At 46.9% G+C, this 12,962-nt stretch overlaps 1 protein-coding gene across 1 annotated transcript in view; it reads left to right on the top strand.

Annotated features, from left to right (window-relative positions):
* LOC135816131 (putative defense protein 3) overlaps positions 1 to 12,962 on the top strand; it is a 64,954-nt gene that overhangs the window by 16,455 nt on the left and 35,537 nt on the right. The window lies entirely within an intron of this gene.

The following is a 12,962-nucleotide window of genomic DNA, read 5'->3' as shown; positions in this document are numbered from 1 at the left end:
TACGCATCACTCAAACTAGCGCTATAGCGCAAACATTGCCAAAGGCGGGCCAAACACCCCTTCACAAAATCGGCACACAAAAATAGGAGTTAAAAGGAACACTGAATTCTGACTGGCATGGCTAACCAGCATAGTTACACTTACGCAATACGAATATTAGAGCGTGGCTCACCATCGGACCCCTGATATCAATGAAGACCCGCCGCGCGCGCGCGCGCACACACACACACACTACAACAAAATCACAAAATAAATAAACCGAAAATAAATTTGACGACGAAGGATGGATGAAAAAGAAAGAGAGAAATAGAGAAAATAGCTGACCTGCATGACTTGGACAAGACAAGATTTCAGGCGCGTAGGCAGGGGGGGGGGGTGCTTTGGGTGCCAAAGCACCCCCCTCAAAAATGTCGACCATGGGTCTGGCTTGGCATGCATTGTATGATCAAACAACCGCGACTGCCCTCAGCCCAGACTGGGTGCATGCTACGTAGATCTGCGAGTACTGCATTGTACTACACGTGCTTGCACTTTTTCGTTGCAGTCAGTGTGCAAGTATTAGTTACTCCATGAACAAAGTGGTCTCAAATTCCTAAAATGCGCTACTTGTGGCGCATGTTGCTGCGAAGGTAGCAGGCCTGAAAACACCGACAAAATCAGCGAAGCGCTTGCCAAGGAAAGAAGGTGCGGAACTGCTTACCCTACCCCGCTGGAAGGTCGTTACAGTGTACTTGAAAAATGCTAGCTTGCCTTCATCCCCTGCCACCTGGAGGCATGGATCGCTTGAAAACGAAGGTTCTTGACCTGAATTTGAACGCGCGTCTTCTTCAGGGTATTGTTGAGTGCTGAAGGGTCTGCCTCAAACTCTGATGAAGACGTCGACCTCAGCTGCAAGTGCAGCGAAGCGGGAGGCCACAAACTAAAGCTTGGTCCGTCGACAATGCTCTGCCTCAATTTCTAGCTGATTTCTTTGCCCCTCGAGTGGACAAAATAAATTCGAAAAATCGCTCTGGGAAGCAACAATTTTAATGACGCGAAGAAAGTAGATTGTTGGAATGGCAAGCTGGAGACATTCATAATACATCAATAATTCAAGGTGTACACCGCACTACAGTCCATTTCAAAACTATAGACGCGTACCTAGGCAAAATCCGTTATGCCAGCATCTATACCACATAAAATCTGTGATCACTTTGTGCATAAATTTTTCCAAATTGGGCATCTGTTATCCAATCGTTTAGGAACTATATCATATGAGAGTAATTGTGGAGCGGACCTGAGCAATATTCCGAAAACTATTCTCAAAAAGTTCCAGCCAAATTTGAAATAATTATTTCAAAAACCCTACGCGTCTATAGTTTTGAAATGGACTGTAGCATGCATACAATATGCATACATGTACAAGATTCCTCAAAAGAACGTTATTGGAAGAAAATTATGGGCACCCCCCTTGACCATGATCCTGGCTACGCCCCTGGATTGACATAGAAGAGACGAGGTTGACATGGACGAGACGAGGTTGACATAGACGAGACGAGGATTACTGACGACGAGACGATGTTGGAGATGACGGGGACGAAACTCAGGGTCGTGGGTTGAGCAATAGTCGGGCGCCAATGTTGAGTACGAACAGGACGACGACATATTCTCTAGACATTACGGACAACGGGAACAGGTTAGGTCGAACACTTGAACATTTATTAGGGAGACGAAGAGACAGAGACCAGGACGAACGAAATGACTACATTGTGGAAGAGTGCGGCTTATACTCCGGAAAATACGGTAGATTCTAGGTGAGGTGAAATGCCACCATGCACAACACAATTTATTATTATAACAGGTAGACTCCCTCTAACTCGAACCTCGATTTGCTGGCCCCAATTTCGAATTATCTGAAACGTCTAATATCAGTCCCATGTACTGATTATGTGCATAACATGTACATGTACATGTATATCAAAATGCTCGAAATTATACGCTGATTATTTTTGCACGTTATATTTGCATCAACAAAACATAGGTGGTCCCACCGGTCCTGTACAACGGATCAGTTCATCTCACCAAAACACTGGATAGACACAAAGTCATTGGACATTATCTTCATCTTCTACGAAGTTCTAGTGAAGAAGTTGTCAGTCACTGCAGCTGTGCTGAAACAAGTTCAACGGAAAAGAGCAGCGCTGCCTTCTCTGCGTCATGAAAGCCCGTCGGAAAGCAGCACATCGCTCTCAAGAACGGAAGTGGTGCATGTGCATAGACAGTTTTTACGACTTCCAGTCAACAGTGTGGTTGTTCAGTCCGGCGCAAACATCTCTGCGCATGAGCTGGCGCGGCATGACAAGCCACTGAGATCCACGAAGGGAGCCAGCAATGTGGAAGAAGTCGTCTTCAATCAAACCTTTGCACTTTGCTTTGCACAGGCTTGAATCAAATTTCGAGAGAAGGTGGGTTTCTTCAAAGCTATTGTTGATCCTGGACCGGACCAGGGATCGATTTTCGAGTTACTCTTGGGTACAGAATGAGACAAAAATGAACTTCGAATTAGTATTATTATGAGTGGAGCAACTCCATCTCATTTCGAAGTAAGCGCTCGAAGGATATAGTCACTGTACTGTAAACTGCTCTTCTGTACGAAGACAGAGTTCGAATTATCCAGCGGGTGCACATTTCGTACTTCGAATTACGCATTCGAATTTGGCTTGAAGTGACTTGCAGAAGATCGGTACGACGAACAAGTTCGAATTACACCATATCCGAATTAGAGGGAATCTACCTGTATTATTACGGAGCATCAGCAAATCGAATATTCGAATGAAATTCGAGAATCGTCACGAAAAGCACTCAATCAGTCGAAACTAGGGCTTTGTTCGACTGAAAAATGCCCGCAAACAGAAAATACTTTTCGAATACTTTTCGAATGCTCCGCGCGTGCTCTAGTACACGGCGCACTACGAGTACTCATTCTTGCGCATGTAGCTACTAGTACTGTACTAGTACTAGTTCTTACTAAAGAAGTACTAGTCCGGACTTCTTGTCAATCTTGACGCTTTCCTCTCTCTCGAACTGTGAAAAGTTTTATCAAGTGTGCATTTTGTTTCATTTCAAGTGTCCTGGAATCATGGCTTTGTCACCAACTACCAGCCCCGGTATGCCTCCTGCTCCCAGTACTGCAGTAGCCCTGCTGGCGTTGTCTCGGCATCTGCGTCTATGGTGAGTTCCCCGCAGGGAGAGGGCAACTCAAAGTGTGCCAAATATTTGAGGGTCGACCTTACCATGGATCTCATTCTGCTGAGGCAGTGTAGGGCCCACCCTCACCTATTCGTCCGCGGGTCTCCTGATATGCAAGGGATAGCGGAGGAGCTCGGCCGAGATCCGCCTTTTCAAGGGGTCTCCAAGAGAGCGGATCCTATCGCCAATAGCCTGAATCGGATGAAGCATCCGCCGCTTCGCGTCATCCCCAAAGAAAGGCAATGAGAAACAACAGCAACTCCGTTCATTGCACATCTCAAAATCCCAGTCCTCAACTGCTCAAGCTAAAAAAAACTCGATTCGAAAATACTGGACTGCGCTATATGCTGAACCTCTTTTTCATTCGAATTTTCTCTCTGATTTTCTTTTTGCCATTCGAATAATCAAATCGAAAATTCGATTTGCTGATGCTCCGTATTATTATTGCTATGATAGCGAACTGTGTAGTAGATATATAACAACTTGCAGAACACTACAGCACATCACATGTCTTTTATTTATTTATTTATTTATTCAGTTCCACGATACCCCATGGCCAATAAGGATGATTCAATAAATCAAATCAATCTAGTAAAAAAGGACATAAGATGAGCAAAAGGCAAGGGGAGTAAGGTCGTTTGCCTAGCTTTTCAAACAAATTTGGCTTTCTGCAAGAGCAAATAGATGAAAGAATGAGACTGGGTGCCTGTGTATAGGTATTTTACCAAATAAGACACGCACTGACTTGGCGGGGCATGGCACGCGTACTGAATGCGTGACCCGTGCACGCGATACAAGCAGTGTATTCCTCAAGCGCGAGCTCTTGTTGCAGAACCGCAACGATCAATCACCGGTTTTGGAGTGTACTCGCCCACGTCTAAATGTGACTTTTCTTTCTATTTTTGTTCATGCCTTTACTTTCAGAAACTAACTTCTTCAAGCGATCGCGCTCGACATTTTAGAAGATAAAAGAACAGCCGCTGGAGATTCTCTGCCCTAGTTCTTGTAAAGTGTTCAGTTTTGTTATCTAGGACATCTTCCCAGCTTCTCTAGTCATGGGAAAAGGCGATCACTGCTGCGTTCCGCAGAGCAACAGCAACCGAAGTTCGGACAAAAATACTTTGTTCCACATCTTCCCTGGTAGCAAAGAAACGAAAACTGGAGAAGCTAGAAGCGTGAGCAGGGACGAGTTGGGCACAAGGAAGTCTTGGATTGCCACCGCCATCCGTCAAGATGAGAGGGATGGTGTGTTTACCATCATGCCCCACAGTACAGTGGTGTGTTCTAACCACTTCACGGACGATGACTACCGTGATTCCGCGCATATAAGCCCACGGGCCTATAACCGGATATACATGTACGCCCACCTCCGTTCATAAGCCCATGGGCTAATAAACAGACACAAATGCAACTCATGTGTCAAGTAGATTTTTTCACAAAACGAACTCTTCCTACCATGGTACAGCAGGTCAGTGCAGTTTACCAGTAGAGTATGGTACAGCAGGTCAGTGCAGTTTACCAGTAGAGTATGGTAGACCTACTATGAACACGGACTTGTATTTTTTCGTGAACCTTCAAAATTCGAATATTGGCCCATGGGCTAAAAAAAACGAACTCGTTTTACTGGATATTTTATCCCCAGACTGCATTATTTCGCATGGGCTTATATGCGCGGAATTACGGTATGTCCAAGGGACAAAGAAGTCGGGCGCAAGGCTGAAATCTACTGCTGTTCCAAGCGTATTTGCATGGAAGAAACCCACGAAGAGAACGTCTCGAGAACGTGGTGCTTCTCCTCCTCCTAAGGTAGCAAAAGAGCCCAAGTCAGATGCTGCGAAGCTGAAAGCCACTACAAAGGAAAATGCCAAGCAGAAAGAAGAACTTGAAGAAGCACTGGCTGCTATCGACGATATCCAAGTCGACTTCAGCGTGAAGTTATTTTCTCTAGCTCGGTTTGAAGACTCTGACTCCGACATGCAGTACTACACTGGGTTTCCTTCACATGCTGCATTTGATGCATGTGAACAATTTCTTCACCTGGATGATAAGAGCGTCATTTCCTTTCGCAGCAAACCCTTGGATGCCGACTCCCGGAAAAGGAAACCCGGTGCTGGACGGAAGAGCAAGTTGGCTTGGAGAGAGAAGTTTTTCCTTACCATGGTTCGTCTTCGCCGCGGCACAGACATCCGAATGCTGGCTGATCTGTACTTGATAGATACTGGGACTGTGAGTCGTATCATCACAACAATGGTCAACTACATGCACCTGCGACTGGGAATGATTCCAATCTGGCCGCGTCCTTCCCAAGTGTCAGAACGATTGCCAGATGTGTTCAAGGACCTGTATCCGACAACATACTTGATCATTGATGCCACAGAGCTAAAATGCGAAGTTGCGTCCAGTCTGCCTGCACAGTTTCAACTGTACAGCTCGTACAAGACACATACCACCTTGAAGTGCCTCATCGGTATGACCCCAGGTGGTCCTGTGGCGTTCATCTCCGAGTTGGTCACTGGATCTATCAGTGACCGCGAGCTAACGATCAGAAGCCATTTCCTAGATCTTCTCCCAGCAGCCGGCTATGGGACATCGATTATGGCAGACAAAGAATCCGACATCCAGGATCTCTTAGTGCCGTGTGGCGTCAAGTTGAACATTCCCCCGTTCCAGCGATCAGGACACCAGATGGCCCTAGAAGACGTTCAGAAAACGCAACAAATCGCCAAGTTACAAATTCATGTTGAGCGTCTGATGGAGCGGATCAAGGAGTTCAACATCTTTCCCAAGAGTGTTCCAACAACTCTTTTCCCCATCATCAATCAGATATGGACAGTTAGTTGCCTTCTCACATTATTCCAGGCTCCTTTACTTGCTGATGCAAATTAAGTTATCCATGCCAACTGTTGCTAGCATTGCATGGCTAATTAATCCTCAGCACCACGAATTTTGTCATGCCTGAACAGTCATGCACAATCATATTACTGAGCAGAGAATGACTTACTCTGTACAAAAGTTGATACAACGATATAATTTGAATTGCAATATTTACATAAGTTCAATGAAAAATGTTAGTCTTGCCCGGATTGTTAATATGGTCACAACAGACCTACAACGGCGAATATATTATACATGCATTGTACAACCATACGCATGAAGTTGAAATGATTTGAATTTTATCTTGCAGGTCCCTTTCAGTTTGAGGCCTAATTACATGCTATTGCATTTGATCTGTATTTTACGATTTCAACCCATTACAAGATTACAATCTGTAACTGGGAAGAAAAGAATGAAATGTAATAATACTGATTCAAGTGCACAAACGGCTGCCAGGTAATGTTCTCAACCATCCTGGAAAACCTGGCCGGCAGAGATTTCGGTGGCCTTTTTCAGATGGGATGAGCAGAACTGTAGCAGGCGTGGAAGTAGATCCTTCTTCCAAAATTCATCGTCGAACAAGATGCGTTCCACGGAAAGTCGACGAGGCCCAGTCCAGATGACAAAGTCACACCAAGATAAGCCAGACACACCAAGTTGGCCTTGAACTTGGTAGTAGTACGCGTGACTAACACAAAGCCGGGGTTGACCATTGACAAGCTCACGGCAGAAGTCTGGCAATGAACAGGCCTCAACAGGGGTTAAGTCATCGCCATAAGCTGTGTGCGGACACTTATCTCCAGCAAACCATTTGGATCAGCTGGACAAGACCCATCATAGACTTGGCCGTCAGGACTAGCGCCAATGTACTGGTAAACAGGGTGGATGACCAGACCACATTGCCGCACCTCGTAGTCTGCGTTGCACATTGTTTGCGTGCTTGCCAAATAATCCCTTCTGGCCAAATCCTCACAGGCCCTTCCATGAGAAACGGCTCCAACTCGGGACGAATCCTTGTCCTGAAAGAGGCTCGTCACGGATGCATCTGTCACCTCCTTCCGGTGAGTTACAAGATGGAAGCATGAAGAAGTCAGGGTGATTCTCCTCAGTTTTTTTCCACAATTCACTGCTGCCCTGACTACGAGTGAGCCGCCGCTCTATGGCTATTGTTTTGCTATGGAGTAGCCGTCTTGCAAACTCATCACCTTCCCTAGCAGACTTTGGCAGTGGTAAATCACAGAAGTGCTGGCTGGTAGAACACTCAGCGCCAGTAGGGTGTTGGCTGGCAGGTGATTCTGAGGTGGCGTTTCGATCATCACTTGCTGTTTGCGAGCTTGACGCTGCCAGCTGCGGTTGGTCAGCTACCGCCACAAATTGCCGCTTTCTAGCTGGAGGCACATCAACTTTATCCCCCTCGAGCTGGTGGTAACACAGCACTGAGCCAAATGGGACAGCGCCCACCTTGGACTGACACTGGTGCACCTCCTCTCCACGTGACAGCAAAGTTGCAATGGGGTACTTGCGGCCAGTTGCGGTGATCTTATCCAGCAGGCGATCAAGTTCCTCACACTTGATCTCTTTGGTTGAAGGACCTCTCGCCTCATAGAGTGAGGATGCTTGCCGGACACTCTCATTGTCATCCATATTCTTCGACGGATCCGCTTTTTTCAATTACGAGTGAAGAAACTGGCTGTGCGACAACTTGACGAGGCCGAGGACCCCAAGCCTGCTTCTCAGCTGTGCAAGTCTGCTCTGCTGGTACATCCTGCTGCTTCTTCGCAAAGTGCTCGATGCTTAGGAGCAGTGCGACGAGATGATGGCACGAGCCAGCAGTGCAAGAGCAGTGTGCATAAGCGATAGACATCAGGTAAGTTGCAGCAGCTGCTTCAACTAGACACTCAAGTGCATAACTTTCTTTCTTGGACTGGGACGCCCAACACTTGGCTTTGATGAAGTATCTGGCCGGGGTCTCAGTAGACATTGCAATCTTGCAACAGCTCAAAGAATGTATGTAACTCCAGAAGAAGAAGTTGAATCCGCGGGTGAAGGGCTTTTCACGGTAGCATGCTTACCTCAGGATCGGAGGTGATCAAAAATCACACCAAGCGATAGGTCATTTGGCAAAGCAGAGATGGATGTGTCCCACCCAGTTTCAGGAAAACTAGGACGAGATATAGCTGCTACCGTGGACGATGTGCTTATTGCATCACTATGTGCTTCCACGAGCTCAGCGTCAACAATGCTCTGAATGGCATCACTTTTCCGTTTTCCTTGCCGACGCCTGCTGCCAGATGTATCTGGAGTGCGCAGTTTTGGATCGTTGTGGTAGAACCTGGCCCTGAACAGATGGAGGAAGTTGGAAAGCAAAAACATGTACCGATAAAATTTCCTTTTCCTTTTGCGAAAAGTTAGTTGAAGACTGCATCCCGACCAGGTACTTACGGTTCGAGCAACTCATCTCGTTTCCCGGACACTCGGGCTCCTCTAGCTCGCAGGTACGTCTTCAACTGGTTCACCGTCCATTTTTCAAACGACTCGTTGTACGGAGGCATCACAAACCGAACATTAGAATCTTCAACTTCATTTTCAGTCACAGAACTAGTTTCAACGTTGACTTCATCGCAACGTACCGCGGCAAGAGATGAAGGGCTTGGCTCATGGACCGCTTCATCGGCCATGTTACATGATGTATCAAACTTACTGCAAAGGCCCAACGAGAAGTAAATGCAAAGAGACACTTTCTAAACAAACAGCGGACAGCGATGAAAAAGCGAGAATAAAACAGCAACCCTTCGCTGTCAGTTTTTTCGATCAAGGAGAGTCACTTTTTTCTGGCCACGTGGGCGAGGACACGCCAAAACCGGTGATTGATCGTTGCGGTTCTGGAACAAGAGCTCGCGCTCGAGGAATGCACTGCATGTATCGCGTGCACGGGTCACGCATTCAGTACGCGTGCCTTGCCCCGCCAAGTCAGTGCGTGTCTTATTTGGCAAAATACCTATTAAACAAGGACTTGTTTTTATGTAATTTCATGGACATCAGGAGATAGCATGTTGAAGTTGTGCAGGGAGAGATAAATTGGTGAGCTGGTATATCCGTGTGTTTGTGTGTGTGTGTGCGTGCGTGCATGCGTCGCGTGTGCGTGTGTACATGTATGTGTGTGTGAATGTGAGTGTGTGTGTGTGTGTGTGTGTGTGCATGCGCGCACATGTGTGTGTGTGTGTGTGTGTGTGTATGTGTGTTGTGTGTATGTGTGTTGTGTGCGTGGAGTTCTCAGTGCATCTATGTTCTCAGCACGGTGTCGCAATGCAGATGGTTGTTCTGTTGTGTTAGTGACCATGTTGTCCACTGGCAACTGCAGAGCAACAGCTGCTTAGTGTACCTCTACGAAAGAAATGTTCTGGAAAACGATTTCTGGCCCGAGCATGTGACAGCACGAGAATGGAAGTTCAAGAACCCACCCCTCCCCAAGCAATCATAAACTGTGATGTTGAATCCACACGCACCCATCTTTTTTCCCACTAGGACCACATCGACACCATCATCTAACCGTGTGTCAGGGCAACTGAACCCAGATGCACCTTCCTTCACTCTCCCATCACCATACGATACCTCAGCCTTCATACCAAACAAACATCCCCATCATATGCGGCTAGCCACAACCAATGCTTGCAGCTAGTACCCAAAGGCCGATGAAATTAATAACATATTTGGTACTTCAGACATGGACATATTAGGCATCACCGAAACCTGGCTAACTCAGAAAATTCCTAACTCTGTATTATTGCCAACTGCCGCTTTTAACATAGTGCGAAGAGACCGCCCATCTCATGTCGCTCTGCGTGGCGGTGGTGTTGCTTTCTTACTCCGACCAGGACTCGCCTACGTCAGACGAGCAGACCTCGAGCCTGCCAACAACAACCTTGAAATCCTATGCATTCAACTTAAAAATGGCCACAAAGATTTCTATATTTTCTGCTGTTATCGGCCACCAAGGCAGGATCATTCAACCTTCCTCTCTGGCTTGCGTGAGTCCATCTCTTCCATTACGGACACTACGGCTTCCAGTATCATCCTCGGTGACTTAAATGCTCGGCACAACGAATGGTATAGGCAGGATCCGAACACTGCTGCTGGAAGATGCCTTGTCGAACTGCTGGATGATACTGGTTTTACACAACTTGTACGCGACCGCCCAACACGTTTCTCCGCCGCAGGTCAGAGCTCTTCTCTCCTGGACCTTGTTCTCTGTAACCAACCATTCCTCATCCACAACCTCACCACACTTCCCCCTGTCTCTGATCACTGTCCTGTGGTATTTGATCTCGCAATACAGACTCGTTCCCAGCAACCAGTGCACTCTGATTTGCTCGTGAACAACTATGCAGCCACAGACTGGCCCGCACTTAATAACCACCTTTGGAGCCTCCCTCTTCTCGCTGCTGTACAAGAAGCCAGTAGTACAGATGAAGCATGGGTCTCCTGGCGAACACTAGTTGACACAGCCATATCATCTTTTGTTCCGAAGGTTAGAAAGCGAACAAATCGTTATGGAAAGCCTTGGTTCACCTCTGTGCACCATCGCCTCCATCAACGTCGAGATCGACTATTTGCTGCAGCAAAACGCGTCAATACCCCTGAGTGCTGGGCTGCTTATCGCATTTCAAGGAACTGCCTCGTCGCTGCCATCCGTAAAGCTAAACGTCACTTCTACGACCAGATGTCAGAAGGCCTTCATGCAGATCGAGGATCTTATGACTGGTGGAAGAGAGTCAAGAAAATGTGCTACATCAATTGTCCTCACACCCCTATACCTGATATCCAAGGAGTCGATACCTTAGCGGTTACCGGCCCTGAGAAAGCGAACATCTTCTGTAAACAGTTCGCCAAGAATAGTCAAGCTACGCCGTCGTCGGATGCAGATTATCGTGATCTCGCCATGCCTTCTTCGTCGGAAACATTTGCCATCCGCCCTCTGTCTATCGTAGAAGTGTTCAAGGCACTGTCGACCCTAAGTGTGCGAAAGTCTACAGCTGGCAGTCTTCCTAACAGGATCCTACGAGAGACAGCAGAAGTGCTCGCCCAATCCCTCACTGCTCTCTTTAACCGCTGCACCACTTACCGATCCCAACCCCTTGAGTGGAAAGTTGCAATCGTTACCCCAATTTACAAGGGTAAGGGAAGTCGCAATGACCCTGCTAACTACCGGTCGATATCTCTGCTGAATGGTGTGGCAAAATGCTACGAAGCGTTAATCAGCCGCCAGGTGTACGCGTTTGTAGCGAAACACAAACTACTGTCGCCGAAACAGTTCGCGTTTCGCCACCACCGAAGCACGGTTGACCAACTTGTGTATGTCACATCAACTGTCAGCTCTGCATTTGATAACCGGGCCCAGTGTGATGCCGTCTTTCTCGATTTCTCGAAGGCATTTGATCGTACCAGCCATCGCCTCCTAGCCTCATGTCTGTCCGGTTGGTGTGCACCTGACTCATTCGCGTGGCTGATGGACTTCCTGGAAGGCCGATCGATGTCTGTGCGGGTCGGCACTGAATTATCAACCCATATGTCGCTCACCGCTGGTGTGCCACAAGGCTCCCACCTAGGCCCTCTATTGTTCAACCTTTCTATCAACTCCCTTCCCAGCATTCCCCAATCCAGCGATCTGACCCTATTTGCGGATGATTCCAACATGGGCTGCGTTTCTCCGCCTACTGTCGTACCCGCCGCGCACACTGCCTCTCTGCAACTAGACCTTGATAGATGTGTGAACTGGTCCCATAAAGCTGAAGCAGTTTTCAATGCTAACAAATGTGTCCATGTTCCCTTTTGCAAACCTAAATCAAACCCACCTGATCCCAGGACCGTCACCATGGCCGGTACGTTACTGACCCAGCCCTCTTCCCACCGCCATCTGGGCATCATCCTCACTCCTTCACTCAATCTGTCCCCCCATATTCAACACATTACAAGCAAATTTCGAGGTCGGGTTTTTCTTTTAAACCACATGTCCAACTTCCTTCCTTTTCCTGCTGTGAATCATTTGTATAAATGTTATGTTCGTCCCCTCCTTGAATATGCTGTTCCCGTTTGGATGTTTTCCGTTTCAGCCACCATGTCCACAACCCTTGATAAACTGCAGGCTACTGCTGCTAGAGCATACTTAAATAGTAAACTCAAGCGTCGGCCTGACTGGACGACTTCCAAAGAAGACCTCAATGTTTTGTCCTCTTGGGAATCTTTAGCATGGCGACGGCAGATTCTTGGCCTTGTCTATTTCCACCATGTGTTCTCCCAATATCCCTCATTGTTGTCTCACTTCCAGCTACCCTCTTCCCAAAGCAGCCGTCACCCTTCATCCATAAGTCTTCCTAATGCTGGCACCTACTTTCGTAAATCAACCCTTTTTTCTTTGAGTGTTGCCTGGAATAAACTTCCTGAAGATATTCGTTCACTCTCTACAACAGCGAAATTTAGTATTGCTGTTCGTCGGTATCATTCGCAATCTATGTTTTCTTTGAAAGGTATTCCTGACTTTTGTGTCTAGGCTAACCACATCTATGATAGTTTCAATAGTTTGTGTATATGTCAGTTATAGTAGTCCGCAATGCTGCTTTTCTAATTCTCATTATGATTAGCATGCAATGTACTACCCGAAGTAGTGAATTTACTTCTTTTGTACTAATGTATCTTCTACCTCTTCTCCCTTAGGAACATACTTTCTCATTTTCCATACATACTGAGTTCCCTTCGGGAACGGACACGATAATTTACTTTTTAATTTACTTACTTAGGAGACTCCCTTCGATAGGCATCTATTTGCCTCTGGAGGATCCGTGAAAAAAAATCAATCAATCAAA

This window comes from Sycon ciliatum, chromosome 1 (assembly GCF_964019385.1).
Source record: "Sycon ciliatum chromosome 1, ocSycCili1.1, whole genome shotgun sequence".
NCBI lineage: Eukaryota > Metazoa > Porifera > Calcarea > Leucosolenida > Sycettidae > Sycon > Sycon ciliatum.
The sequence above is the reverse complement of the archived record's forward strand: the minus strand, read 5'-3'. Positions and strand labels throughout refer to the sequence as shown.